This window comes from Rosa rugosa, chromosome 4 (assembly GCF_958449725.1).
Source record: "Rosa rugosa chromosome 4, drRosRugo1.1, whole genome shotgun sequence".
NCBI lineage: Eukaryota > Viridiplantae > Streptophyta > Magnoliopsida > Rosales > Rosaceae > Rosa > Rosa rugosa.
The window spans coordinates 49,351,907-49,366,417 of record NC_084823.1 but is presented as its reverse complement, the minus strand read 5'-3'; the positions used below and the strand labels follow the sequence as shown (position 1 = coordinate 49,366,417).

General features: G+C 37.9%; 2 long non-coding RNA genes across 2 annotated transcripts; both read left to right on the top strand.

Annotated features, from left to right (window-relative positions):
* The first annotated feature begins 251 nt into the window (after positions 1-251).
* On the top strand, positions 252-2,695 carry LOC133742165 (uncharacterized). The gene is made up of 5 exons (XR_009862385.1): positions 252-381; positions 1,197-1,272; positions 1,399-1,449; positions 1,957-2,060; positions 2,439-2,695. It is a non-coding gene; the product is annotated as an uncharacterized LOC133742165 (long non-coding RNA).
* A 3,010-nt stretch (positions 2,696-5,705) lies between these two features.
* LOC133707257 (uncharacterized) lies at positions 5,706-7,986 on the top strand. The gene is made up of 2 exons (XR_009845023.1): positions 5,706-7,525; positions 7,666-7,986. It is a non-coding gene; the product is annotated as an uncharacterized LOC133707257 (long non-coding RNA).
* Positions 7,987-14,511: the final 6,525 nt, after the last annotated feature.

The window sequence follows — 14,511 nt, the reverse complement described above, 5'->3', positions numbered from 1 at the left end:
TTATTGTATGCAATTAAGGCTAGATTGAATTATTAAATATATTAATCTCTACTACTATAAAGCCAGGCGCTCTTTTAGTGTCAAAGGCTTCACCAACTTTTTAAAATCTCCATACTGCCCATAATATACAGAACAGTTCAGCTTTAAGTGAAAAATATCAGACAGGGGTAACCACGTAAAATACAAAAAAAACAAAACAGAATTATTTGAAATCATGCACTTCAAAAACAGAGAGAAAAAAGAGAGTAACCGTCAGGGCGCACGATCGGAGACCGGAGGCAACGTGGGAGATATGGCTCCATCACTATTCACCCGTCTCTCAGTTTACGGTTCATGGGGAAGCAAATGAACCAAACAGAACTATGTTTCTCTATTGATTAGGTATGAATGGGAGATGTTTTTCATTGATGACCGTTGTTAGGCCCTTTCATGCATGATATCTACCATATTCTAATAGTAGAGATTTCATATTCTTTTGCCTTTTCAACGCACAACTTATTTTAACTTTTTGGGTGTTAGAGGTGTTGTATGTTCTGTAAACCATTATATGTACGATTGATCTGCAAGTTGTCAGATCTGTGTTATCGGTTTCTTATCTATTGCCTATGCTTTAGTTATGCATGTTTCCTTTAAATTTACTTCTGTTCCTGTACTATGCTTGGTAATCCACTCAATTGAATCCTCATAAGGCATCTGTATCGCTCATGTTAGTTTTTGGTGGATCTAACTGACTCTTTGGAGGTGTTTAAGTAAGGTTTTGATTTCAATTGCATTTTATTACTCAGTCAATCTGGGCAGACGTCTTCTTTGCAGTAATATCATAATAGTGAGATTTGAAATCACTGCGTGGTCCCTCTATCTCATTCTCATATGTGTTCATTAAAATTCATTTTAGTTTTTTTTATTTATTATTTTTTAAAAAAAAATTATGAGATTTGAATATACGTGCACATTCATGCACCAATACCATTACCAGCCGTCGTACATATTTATATGGGAATGAGATATAGATATTCCTCTCATTCCCCCTCTCTGTTCCTTTACTTTTATATATCATCAACATAATTGCATTAGATATGTCTGTTAAGAAGGCTTTGAACTCTTTTAGGCCCTAATATATCTCAATATTTCTCCTGCTTTCTTTTAGTTCTATCCCTGATCCTCCTTTTTTTTGGTTTTTTTTTTGTTCAATTTAGGTGCAGAGCCTGTGAGATTGTAGTACGTTTAAGTTCTTTGGCTTTTGTTCCTGACTATGAGAAGTAAAGCAAGATAGTAAGTACTGCTGGAGCCGCCACAGTTGCAGTTGATATTTTGTTTTATTTGGCTTCAATTCTGATTGGTTTCTGTAAGATGAACTTGCTTATACTAATGGTTCTTATGTTTGCTTTATTTTGTTAGTATATTTCTTGCAGAAGTATAAAGACAACAGTGTGCACTAGGGATATTGAGGTATGCAATTCCTCAGTTAAATGTTTTAACTTTTGTCATATTCTCAATTTGGATTTTATTTTTGTTCAGTAGATGCTCAGAAGCAGTGTTAGTAAATCACAAGCGACCAAAATTAAGTCATTCTTTGAGCAGCTTCCTTTGTGAGGAGCCTCTCCTTTGCCTAGGTCTTGGATTTTCTTTTTGTTAATCTACTTGGCTGCTTGCTGAATTGGTTGAACATGAAAACACTTTTTTTTTTTTTTTTTTACTGTTGCTACAACTGCTGGATTAACTACTTGATACAAAAGAGAATGTTGGGAGTTTGTCTACATAATTGAAGAGAAGTTTAAATTTTGAGACACAGCGGTTGCTTTTATATTCAACAGACATGTTCTTTCCCAAACAGGCCATATTATATTGTTTGATAGGATGTGAACTGCTGCTTATTATGTTGTTTGATATTGGGTTTTTTTTTTTTTTTTGCCTTCCTATTTTTCAACCTAATTTAGTCAAATTTGCTTTGTACAGAATATTTTATATGTGGGGAGATGGGCATGCCAAGCTGTAGGAATATAATATAGTAACACATAGAAACACACCCGTCTACCAAACTCTCTCAAACCATTTTGGAGGTAGGAAACTTTGTCTTTTCTTTTTTGTATTAGTGTATGGTGTTGTAAATGATATGGTGTTGCAATGTACCATTTGAAAGTTATTTTTTCATTTACTGTTGAGTGGAAGTATTAAAATTGGAAACTAATGGATGCCTTGAAGACTTGCGTCTCTAATTACTTATTCTCATTGTATGCCTTGATTTTGAAAGTCACATTTCCAGAATTTTCCTACTTTTTCTTCCTCATGGGTTGTGCTTTTTGATTGTTAAAAGAGTCATGTTCTGTGATTCTTTTTCTTTAGTGTATGTTTTTTAGTGTGGTGACTGTGATCTAAACACAACGTGGGGAGTTATCCTTCATCTAGAACTCTTGCTAATTTTTTATTTTTTTTGGCAGCGAGGACTAGGATTATTGTGGAAAGCAGTTGACTGAAAGGCAAGAGAGAAAAGAAGATAAGTGAAGTAGGAGGAGACTGTTAGAGTTTAGAGATGATGGGAATGTGATTCAGATTCCTGTGCTCTTACGGGAATTAGTCCAATCATAGACCTATAATAACTCAGCCAGCGCTTCAAGTATTTATGCAAGTAATTCCCCACATTCATTTTTGTGTGCTGTCTGAAAGTAAAATATGATTACCATATCAGGATTGCTCTATTGAGATACTATATTTGGACACTGTTTTATGTGAATGTGACACCAAGCAAATGAATCCAAAAACACTTTCTCTACTTTTTACGATTGTCTTTCTGTGTTTGTAAAACTTAGATCAACACAATTTTGAATCTTTATTGTTTCCTCCCATGGAGGGAAAAAAAATAGTGATATATATGTCTCTGTTAGTGAAGCAAAAGCAAAAGTCAAAGCTGATGCCTATTTTGTTTCAGTTAAAAGAGTATGTAGAACTATAAAGAAGATATCTTTGAGGTTTATTCCTTCAATGATGATCAGAATTAGGTTTATTTTTACAATAGTCATTAGAATTAGGTACAATCTTTTTATTTCTTTTCATATTTAAGGTTTATCTCCCCTACATGAACAAAAGTAGAAACAAGATAAAAAGAAAGTTAAAAAGTCTTGCTACCCATGGATGGGAACGATTTAGGAATGATATATATATATATTGGTAATATGCAACACGGACATTATATTGCACTCATGAGTGACATTTCAAACATGCGTAGCAAGAGAAAAAAGACAATATGCATATGCTAAATATATTTTCAAAAACAAAATACGTACGCGTGAGCGCGGCCCTTCCGCACGCACATCGCGAGTTAGGTAATATGCAACACAGACGTTATATTGCACTCATGAGTGACATTTCAAACATGCGTAGCAAGAGAAAAAGGACAATATGCATATGCGAAATATATTTTCAAAAACAAAATACGCACGCGCGAGCGCGGCCCTTCCGCACGCGCATCGCGCGTGCAGGAAGGCTAGTATAAATAAAGGTCGGTCAAAATCTGGCGAATTTCATTTCGATGTTTACATCGTTTCCAACGATTATTAACTGTTATTTATTTGATTACAAAACACAAACAACATAGAAAATCTCAAAATTTAAAATGAAAGTTATCCAATTCGTGGGATGTAATCACCTGTTCCCAATTCTGTCACATACTCCACTATTTGACACCTGTCCTCTCACTTAACAGAACATTAATTCTGTTAAATTTATTATTATTTTATATTAAAAATTTTAAATGAAAAATAACTGAAACATGAAAAAATGAAATACAGAGATTATCTATGTTGCCTCTTCGTGTCCTCTTTTTTCAGATCAAAATCAAAGAAACAACAAATCAAACCATCCTCCTCCTTCCGAAGTCACCTTTTTAGATAGAAATAATTATAGATGTTGAAAATCTGACACGGGTTTGATAGTGAAGAAAGAATCGAGGTGATCAAATTATAATTGGATCGTTTGGATTCAGTTTCGATGCCTGAAGCCTTCACCGCCCACCACCGTCTGCTCCTCTCACATACTCCACTCCACCGCTCTTTCAACCATCTCCTTTGCCTTTTCTTTTCCGACTATGAATTTTTCCTAATTCAATTGAAGAGTGAGCCATGTTTCAACCTGATAGGATGCATTGGTTCCCCTGTGCACACCACAAAATGGATCTAATACTCCCTAGTCCCTAAAAGCCCAAACTCACTTCTCTGTTCTTCAACTCCACTCACCAAATCAACCCCCAAAACCATTCTCTTCAAACTCTTGACAAAGCAAAGACCCGAAATTTGACGGAAAATCTCAAACTTTCGTGTTAAAGCCTCTGCAAACCCAAATGGGTCTGATGGGTTTTCTTGGGTGAGTCTGACTCGATCTATACGCCGCGGTTCGGAGCAGTTTTGGTCGAATTTCGGTGACTCGATGAAGAAGGAAATGTGAAGGTGGGACTGAGTTGGAATAGAAATTGGTACTGGGAAAGCTGGAAGATGTGTTCTTGGATCTTAGAAAAATTATTTTTCTAAGACTTTATTTTTCAGTAAGAGTTAAGTCAGTTATTCTAAAAAAAAAAGAGTTAAGTCAGTTAACAGAGTTTGTGGAGTGTTAGTGGGGGTACTGGGGTGTTAGGTTAGGTAGTACGTGTCGAATTCTTATTTGTGCGACAGGGTTGGGATAGGGAGTTTGAGGACAGGTGATTTCATCCCCCAATTCGCATTGTAATCGGTCAACAAAAGCTTACAAAGGGCTCCAATCAAGATGCATTAATGTGAATCGGACGGTCGAGGAATTAATTATAGGTGATCAAAAACATTTCAGTCCCGCAATTAATAATAAAAAGGGTATTAATAAATATGGTTCTTTTCCACCTACAAACAAAGAGTCTCAAGAAGCCGAAACATTCCATCAACCATCCTCTTAACTTTGTTATTGTCTTTTCACATAATATGTTGGGCAGGGACCTAATTAGTTGCCTTGACTGTAGCTTAGTTGTTACTCAAATTCATTGGTATATATTTAGTAGACCCTAAAATTTATTCAAATTTTAATTCTTTCCTTTTAAAGATAAACATAAATACATAATATCAAATTCCAATGTCTGTTTCCTTTTTTTTCCAGTTAAAGGACTATCTACCAAAATATCGAGAAATTTATCGTTTGTTATATTCCTTAATGAGCATAATTACTATAATTTCTGCGTTATCAATGAAAATTACAAAACAGCTCGAATCGCGATGCATTGGCGCCAATCGGACGGTTGAGGATAGACAGACAACTGAATTTGGGACTGTAGTTGAGTTTGCCACGTGTATCTAAATTATAGGTGTTTAGATAGGCAGCTACTTAGACAAGGGTATTTTCGTAACTAGCCCCAAACCCTATTTTTGGAGTCTTGTTTACCACATATATACAGAGCACCCTCCTCAACAGCCTCAACTTTTCATTTATCTCTCTCTCAAACTTCTAGATCTGACGCCCTCCTCCTGCATCTAATGAATAGATGAGAACGCTCTCCTCCTCCCTTTTATGCCTATGAGAGAAATTTCTCCTGAGAAAGCTCAATAAGGCGGGTTTTGCCTGGAAATCCTTTAGATCTATAAATCTACCCATATGGTTGATTTTTTGTGCTGCTATATGCTATATGCCTTTTTCTATTTGTTGTTTATATTTATATAGACTGCTATTTGTTTTGATGTTCAGGAACATAAATTGTTGGTTCTAAAGAAATGTTTTCAGTTCAGTTTTATGTTTTCTTTTGGTCTTCTCTTCGGCTTGCGCCGCTGCCCATTTTTGGGTCGGGTTGCGCCACTGGCCTCCTGGATAATTTTTTGGGCTTGGGCTTACCGTAATCTTTCGTCCGCTCACTAAAATTTTTTTTCGTCGCTAAAATGCCCGAGCGCATCTATAAATACATTTTAGTTAGTTTTTTTTCTTTATATTTCATCTCATATTTTTTACATCTACATTTTGCTCTGAAACGAAAACTATGACACCAACTGCAATCTCAGCTTCTGCTCCGGGATCACCTTCGCCCCCAAACTTGAAATAACTATAAACCTTTTGCTCTGGTGAAGGTCGCTGAAAAATATTGAAGACAGCCATCAGCAAATTTGGAGAAGAAGGTGATCCCGAAGAAGGAGCTGAGATCGCAGTTGGTGCCATAATTTTCGTTTCAGAGAAAATGTAGATGTAAAAAATATGAGATGAAATAGAAAGAAAAAAAACTAACTAAAATGTATTTATAGATGCGCTCGGGCATTTCAGCGATGAAAAAAAATTTTAGCGAGCGGGCGAAAGATTACAGTAAGCCTAAGCCCAAAAAATTATCCAGGAGGCCAGTGGCGCAACCTGACCCGAAAAGGGGCAGCGGCGCAAGCCGAAGAGAAGACCAAAAGAAAACATAAAACTGAACTGAAAACATGTCTTTATTTCTTATCTGGTGTGATTCTGGATTTCCCTCATCTTCTGTCCTGGTTTTTTAATCTCAGCCTTCATTCTCTAAGACTGTTAACACAGTAACCCCTAGATCGTTCTACATCCCCATAAACACAGTAACACCTTTTGCAAATTTTTTCATCCATCTTCATTCATTATTGTGTAGTAGGTTACAGCATTCTGACCTATAAATTTCAGCATTGCTTTAGGGGCATGTAGGCTTTGAAATTTGTTGCATGTGGAATCTGGATCATACCAATTACACAGTCGTTATCCTTCACATGTGCTTGTCTACCTGTCTGGGCTCCAATCTTTGCAGAGTAGGCTTTTATTAATTAAAATGAGTAGTTACTAAGTAGTTTGGTTTCTTATAGATTTTGATTAAATAGTTGATGCAATTATTATAAATTCTTAGAAGTAAAGAGGGCTTTCCTATCATTTGCTGAGAAAAATGACTAAAAGGACCTTTTTCTGTAGAAAACTTTGTTGAAACTACACGAGCCACATTTGCAGTTGTAAATTGTTGTGTGGGGCTTGTGTTAAACTCTTGTCATTCTCCATTAGCCATTTCACAATGAATGATATATGTAGTGGAGGGATCTTAATAAGTTGATTATGGGAGAAGCTAAATAAAGCATTATTGCATTAAATTTAAATGGTTAAAGTGGGTCTGGGATATTCATTAATTTACTGTTGTGCATATGTCTAGTTACTTTTTTCCATTTCCTATGCTCTTTCGTGTTTAAAAATTGACTTTAGCTTACATTTTTCTTTATTTCATGTCAGCAACCCCCCTTCTTCCTACCATGTGCAACTGAGAATGATTGGGCCTCTTACAGTCTAAAGTCTAAACATGTGCCACCACTTTTTGTCCTCCCTCCTCTATCCCCTCTTCGGACACCGCCTCCTCAGGATCCACAAGGTTTTGAGGGAGGTAGTGTGACGAGGCTTCCATTTGGTGCAATAGAAAGGTAATGTGATCTTTTTGTGTTTTGCAGGTCCTAATCCTCTTGCCTTAGCTGTTGCCCATGGTGGTCTTGTTGGTTTTGCTGGCCCCATTGACCCTGATTTGGTGCAGGCCGATGTCCCTGATTTGGTAAGTCCTGTTTTTGATTTTAATGCTTGGTAATGATTTGGTAATGGTACTAAATTAATCTTTTTTTACATTTTACAATCTTATTGCAATTCATTATCATTTTTTATTACTAACTTTAGTTTTGTTTTTTGTGTTTGCAGGTTTGATGCTGCTTGAACATCAAAATAGTTTTGGACGATTTTGGTTGTACAATGCTTTCAAATATGAGCCATTTTAGGGTTTAGGGTTTAGGGTTTACACAAAATACTACTGTTGGCAAGTAGTGAATCATTTTGATTTCATGTTTACTGATCCTTTCTTAGTGTGTGTATCTTTCGAAATAGTTGAGAGTATGATTTGTGGTTAAAATTAGTGTTATGGGTTGTTCCATGAGTTGTGACTTTTGGTAGCGATTCCATCTGCTGTCTATGAATCAATTTGGTCTATCTCTATCTCACTGGTCAAATATTATTTTTATTTCACATTTAGTTCAAGAAATCAGTATATATAGTCGCATTCTCAAAAAAGAAAAAAAGAAATCAGTATGGTACCCCAGCCAATCAGTACACCATATTACCTTAATGTGCATTGCTAATGATTCTTATTGGTGAACAAAGGTTAAATGAGAGATGCATGACTTATAGGTTTCTGCTAACTTTGGATGATCGGATCGATCAGTAGTATGAATACATGTCGTTTCATTTGTGCCTCAATTATGGCTAGCTGTATCAGCAAATATTGTCCTTTCTCTTTTTTGTCATTTAAAGACAGTATTGCTATAACGCATGAGGTGAGTTGAATATAAGTTTCTATCAACTTTAATTATGAAATCATAGAGAATACTATATGTTTTTAGTGGCTGTTTAAAGTAAGGACTCTTTTTAAGTGCCAGAGATGCATCGGAGGAGATGGATCAATGGTGCATCGATGATTTTCTCTTCAAATTTCATTTTATTGTTTAAGTTCTATTTTTAGTTTTTCAGGAAAGCTGTAGCTAGGAGATTTTTTTTTTTTTTTGAATAGGAATTGATTTCATTAGTAATCAAGCCATGAAAACAGGCCAGAGTCTAACAGAACTTACATAAGACAATCCGAAAAAAAACCAGATAACCTATCTAAGCCAAACTAAACTCATTAAAGTCTAAAGAGACGCTTGCTGGAAAGCAAGCCTAAAACAAGCAAGAACAACCTCGCTATTCTAAGGAAAAAATCATTCATCTAGCCTAATCTGCCAGCACGCGATTGTGGTACAAATAACAACTAGAAACATCTTAGAACAACTCATAGAGATTACTCCAACTTTAGAAGGCTTGTAACCAGATGTCTAATAGCAGAGAGACTTAAGAAAATGCTAGCTCCATCCCCTTAGGGTTGGAGCCAGCACCGTCCTCAGCCTCTTCAGGAGCCAACAACCTCGGCATCAGGTTGGTCTTGCTCTTCTTTTTCAATGCCTCTACATTAGACTCCCACAGCCCAAGCTTGGACTCAAACCTAGGCCCCAAAGCCCAAGCACCTATCAGTTCGAGTTTGAACCCAGGCCCAACGACCCAAGCCCAAACCCGATCAAGAGAGGGAAGCCTGACCCTCTGATGCCAGGCTGCCTCTACCGCCGCTAGGCCTTTCCACCCCTCCACCAGGAGCCGAGCAATGTTCATCAAGCCAAATCGAAGCCGGCAGAAGTCCCTGCACGATCTACCCTCGACTTCACACGCTTTACCGGCAAAACCAGATCGAAACACACCGCTTGCTCTGCAATCGACGTCGATCACCCGTGCTTCGACCTCGATCTGTGCACAAATTGTCAAACCCAAACCAAGAAACGCCTCGTCCCAATATTCGTCTCCTCTACGCCGGGCTGAGCCTTGGCTCCCAGCGCTGCACGACCCCCGACGAAGCCTCGCCGGTGCCAGACAAATAGACGGCAAACGGAAGATTTTCCGCCGCCGCTCTTCGCTCAAAACCCTAAGGCTCTGCTTCATTTGATGTAGCTAGGAGATTAATTCCAACGAGGATGATTAAATCTAAGGAGCCAGGACAAGAGGGCATGCTCTGAATTATCATTATAATTTCTTGAATTTCTTTATAGTTGTGCCATATAGCTAATCACACCTAGGAAAATGAAAGGAAAAAAAAAAAAAAGAATCCGTGGAAAATTATGGATATGGCATTGGGGATTGTACCATCTGCATTTGTTTTCTTGCTTTCTTTCTTTGATTTGTTTTTATTATTAATATCATTATTTTTTATTGAACTTCCATATTAGTTGTTCAATTACACCCATAAAAGTAAAAAAGGGAGGAGAAAAAAAAGGAACAATTTTTTTTTTGTTTACCACTATTTCATTGAGTTGTTGGTAATGTCAATCATGACTAATTTATTCAATTTTATTTTCTATATTACATAAAGCAACATAATCTAAATGCATTAGTTTTTCATGACAACAGAGGAGCGTATGAAAGATAATATGCGCTCTCTCTCGAGCTCTCTTCTAGGGTTCCCTCGTAGCGGCGCGGTCAGTTTTCTCCGAGATGAAGGCGTGGTTTTCTCCTTGGGGTTTCATCGGGGGTTGAGTCATGGCCTTGCGTGGTGGCTCCTCCTGGCACTGGGTGGCTTCGGCGATCCTCCTTTTGCTTGCGTTGCTTACGCTGCTCCTCCATCTGATAGAGGTGATGTTGGTATCGTTGCTGCTATCGATGGCTTTGATCTATCCCCAGCTCCTGTTGGTGATGCAGATGGTGGTAAGGTCGTGATGGCCTGGAATGCTTGGTGGTTAGGACATGAGATTGCTGTAGGCGGCTATGGCGGTCTGCAGATCCATGATTGCATGCGTGGTGGTCTAGATGCGGCTGGTGGCTGGTTTGCTGCAATCTACTGGATGATGGCGGCTCTGGCAGTGGCCGGCAGGACGGAATGGCGATTGTGGCCGTGGGTTGGCAAATCAAGTCGGAGTCTGAGCGGCTGGTGTCGTCGGACTATGATGTCGCGAGTGTGCAGCGATCTATGGAGACGGCAGGTGGGTCTGTTGTAGCGCTGGCGGTGCCTTGGCCGGATCTGGAGGTGGCTGGGATTGCTTTACCAGTCCTGGAGGGGAGTGCGGCGGTGGGCTGCGAGCAGAAAGGGATGCCGGAAAAACCGGCGGAAAACCCTAGTTTTGAACTAGGGCTGACCGATGGTTTGACTGGGCTGGATACTGGGCCAGCGGATATTGTTGGGCTTGGGACTAATTTCAATGGGCTACTGGCTTTGATTGGGCCTGTTTGTAAGGAGCTCAAATTGGACTATGTACAACAGATCTTCACGAAGGGCCCGAGGAGCAGCCTGTTGCCGAGGTTGTTGGCTACTGAGGAGACTAAGGAAGGTGCTGATTCCCACCCTATGGGGGAGGGACTAGCCCTTTCTTAAGTTCTCTAAGCTTTTAGACATTCTGGACTCAAGCCTTTTGAAGTAGGGTAATTTCTATAGACTTTTCTAAGACGCTTCTAGTTGATATTTGTACCACAATTGCGTGATTGGCAGATTAGACTAGATAAATATATTTTCCTTAGAGAGCGAGATTATTCTTGCTTAGGTTAGGCTTGTTGTTCAGCGAGCGTCCCTTTAGACTTTAATGAGTTTTAGTTGTGGCTCAGATAAGTTACCCGGTTTGTCCCGGAATTTCTTATGTAAGTTCTGTTAGACTCTGGCCTGTTTTCATGGCTTGATTACTAATGCAATCAATTCCTATTCAAAAAAAAAAAATGTCAATCATGACTAAGAAATAATGTGCAAGCTTCTTTTCATTTATTTATTTTTAAATCCCATCTCTCCTACCTTTTATGAGACTCGAATACGTGACTTCCTAAATGAGAGTCATTGTTCTACCGCGTATCCCATCAAACACATGCATCCCAAATTGCAACCTAGAAAAAAATCTTGAAACAACTAAATTCAATGGGCGAGAATATTTTTCAAAATGCACGCATCAAGTACTTCTGATGCTTTGTTAAAAAAAAAGGTACTTATTAGGAAATTTTGTCATTCTTTCTGACACTGAAGACTTCATTATTTCAAGTACTTACAGCTTCAAGGCAGTTTTAAGGCACTTTTTTTTGGGAGAGGGTCCTCTCCTCTCCTGTCCTGAGCTAGTTTTCTAGCTGAGCTTCCTGACCTTTTCATCTTATTCCGCCACGTGTCTAAAAACACATCTAATGGCTCATATCTATTCATGACCATACCTTATCTCCTCTCCCTCTCTCTTGCAAATCGATCTTATTTTCCCAGAACCCAATTTGAGGCACATGTTCTCTCTCTCTCTCTCTCTCTCATCTGCTATGCCTTGAAGCCTCATCAAACTCCATGTTGTTGCATCTGCTCCAGCTTCGAATTCCCATTCACAGCCACTTGGAGAATCAAATAAAAAACAAAGTAGATAACCCAGGTCTCGAAAGAAAAACCTCAAAAGATTCAATTTTCATCTTCTATTTCTTAGAGATTCCTGTTGATATTTAATTGAAAATACAACCTTAATTTGGTCTGGGTACTTGGGTAAGAAGAGAAAAGAGCGAATGCCAACGGTGAATATATGCCAATGGATTGAACTGAACGATTATAGTTTTACCAAAGTTTTGATTTGATTTGATTTTGATGAGGACCTGAGGTTCAATCTCAGAATTTACCTAGAAACTGGTTTCTTTTCTCAGAAACAAAAACAAATCAAATCAGAATGAGATTTGGGTAAGACCCAGGCACCTGTTTTAACCAAGCTTGAGATTTTGCTGAGGTTCAATCTCAGTTGCCCAAGTTCCTGAGATTTGAATGATTGTTTTTATTTTTTGGGTCTATGAAATTGAAGAGAGCAAGGAAGAGAAAAAAAAAATCAGAATGATCATGAAGAAAGAGATAGGTGGAGGACTGGGTTGATTAAGACGAAGAAGATCTCTTCTGAGCAGGCAGTAAGAGAATGAGAATGTTTTGGTCACATTATAGTCGTTGGATTAAGCTGCAAAAGATAAAATAAGTACAATATGAAATAGGAGCCGTTGGATGTGTTTTTGGACACGTGGCGGAATAAGATGAAAAGGTCAGGAAGCTCAGCTAGAAAACCAGCTTAGGAGAGGATCCTCTCCCCTTTTTTTTACCCTTGCCCAAGTATCTAAAAATCTTTTACAAAGACTTTTAACGATATTTTACACACAGGTGAGCGTGGAAACCACACAAGGAAAAGTATATATCCAAGTTTATAGAGTTGTCATGTGTTACGTTGACATTAAGCAAAAACACAAGCAATTAATTTTTAAGTAATGATGGTGAGGCCTACTGCCAGAGTAACAATGTCACGTTACCTCTCAAGCTCGTTCTCCGAGTGACTCAGACTCTTTAACAACGTTCCTCATGAGTCCTCTCTCTCTCTCTGTCTCTCTCTCATTCTTTGAGGTGGTGGTCTGGTCTGGTGACTGTATGCAAAATCTCATTTTTAATTAGTCAAATAGGTAACGAGTAACGACTATGGTTTTCTTCTTTTCTTTCATTATTGTACTCAGTTTTCATTAATTGTTTGCGTATAATTGTTCTTAATTTCGAGAATCTCTACGATATGTATGTCATGATCACTTTTGAATATAGTCATATACTTGCCAAACAAAACATTATGAATGGACAACCAACTAGGGTTTTCTTGTGGAAGAATATACATTCCAAGATTCAATTATAAATTGAAAAATCTAGATTATGAAACTTTAAAACATAATTTCGTTTTATTGAATGAGCATGAGGAAAGGACTAAACCTTTGTTTTTTTCATTTCTATAGGGGGAATTGAAGCAAAATCAACTAATAAACAATGTCTTTTACTAAAATTCAAAGCCATCGATAAATTGTTTTATCATCGTTGCACTTGGTACTTTGATAGTATAAAAAATACAACTAAATACAAAGAGTGCAGGGGAAAAATCTTCCTCACTGTATAAAAGATAATAAACAAATCTTCTTTAAAAAAATTGAACTTGTTAGTCTGCTTATAATTGTCACCTGCGTTCAATTAGTATACCAATAAATACAAGGAGCATAGGGGACAAGGACATGCCTTCTTGTAAGTTTTTATGGCTTTGCCCTTGATGATATTGGTTGTGGCAGTGACCTTCCATAATAATAAACCGCGGCATTTCGTAGGTGGTGGCCGCCTTCCATAATAAGTCAGTTATTGCGGCAGCTGTGGCCTTCCATAATGATTTGGTTGTATTGCTGGTCACCTTCCATAATAACCGAGTTATTGGGGTGGCACTGGTATTCTTTCTTATTAACTTCTTGGTGGTAGTGGTGACTGCGGCAGCTGTGGCGGTGGAGCGTGTACTATCCATCATAGGTAGTGGTAGAGTTCCATTTTTAACGGCATGGTCTAGTGTGGTTTTAAAGCCAAATGTTTCAACAGCTTGCATAGCATCTCTGAATCCTTGGCCATAAACTTCGTCTTCTCGAGACCGAATTTCTTCTACTAAGAACTCTTTCAGCTTTCTTGTATATTGAACTTGCTGATTGGTTTTGTGCGAGGTATCAAGACCACTGGATGAAAACCACTGCAACCATTTGTAAGACATTACTTGGCAAATACCTTCTTCAGGGCTATTTTCACATCCCATTGGCATACCTATCAATTAAATACAAATAGGAACACATGTTTATGGATGATCACTAACAGATAAAATCAGTTAAGTACATAAGTTGATAAACCGAAAATATAAAATTTCATATGCAAACCTTGAAGGCGGAACCATCCATGCATCATCTCATGTGCCAAGGTTGCTCCCATTTCTATACTGTATGCAAGTACAAATAACTTGAAATAGGTGAATTGCAAAGAAAAAAAAAATTGTACAGAAATTTAAGAAAAATACTTGACCTATTTTATAAAGGGGAATATGTTGTTATAGAATTTGTAAACTATATCAAGGTATTTGACAAAGAACACATATACATACCCTGGTGTTCCAAACAAAAGTAGAATTGTCTCTCCTAGTGGGAGCTTCACAACCT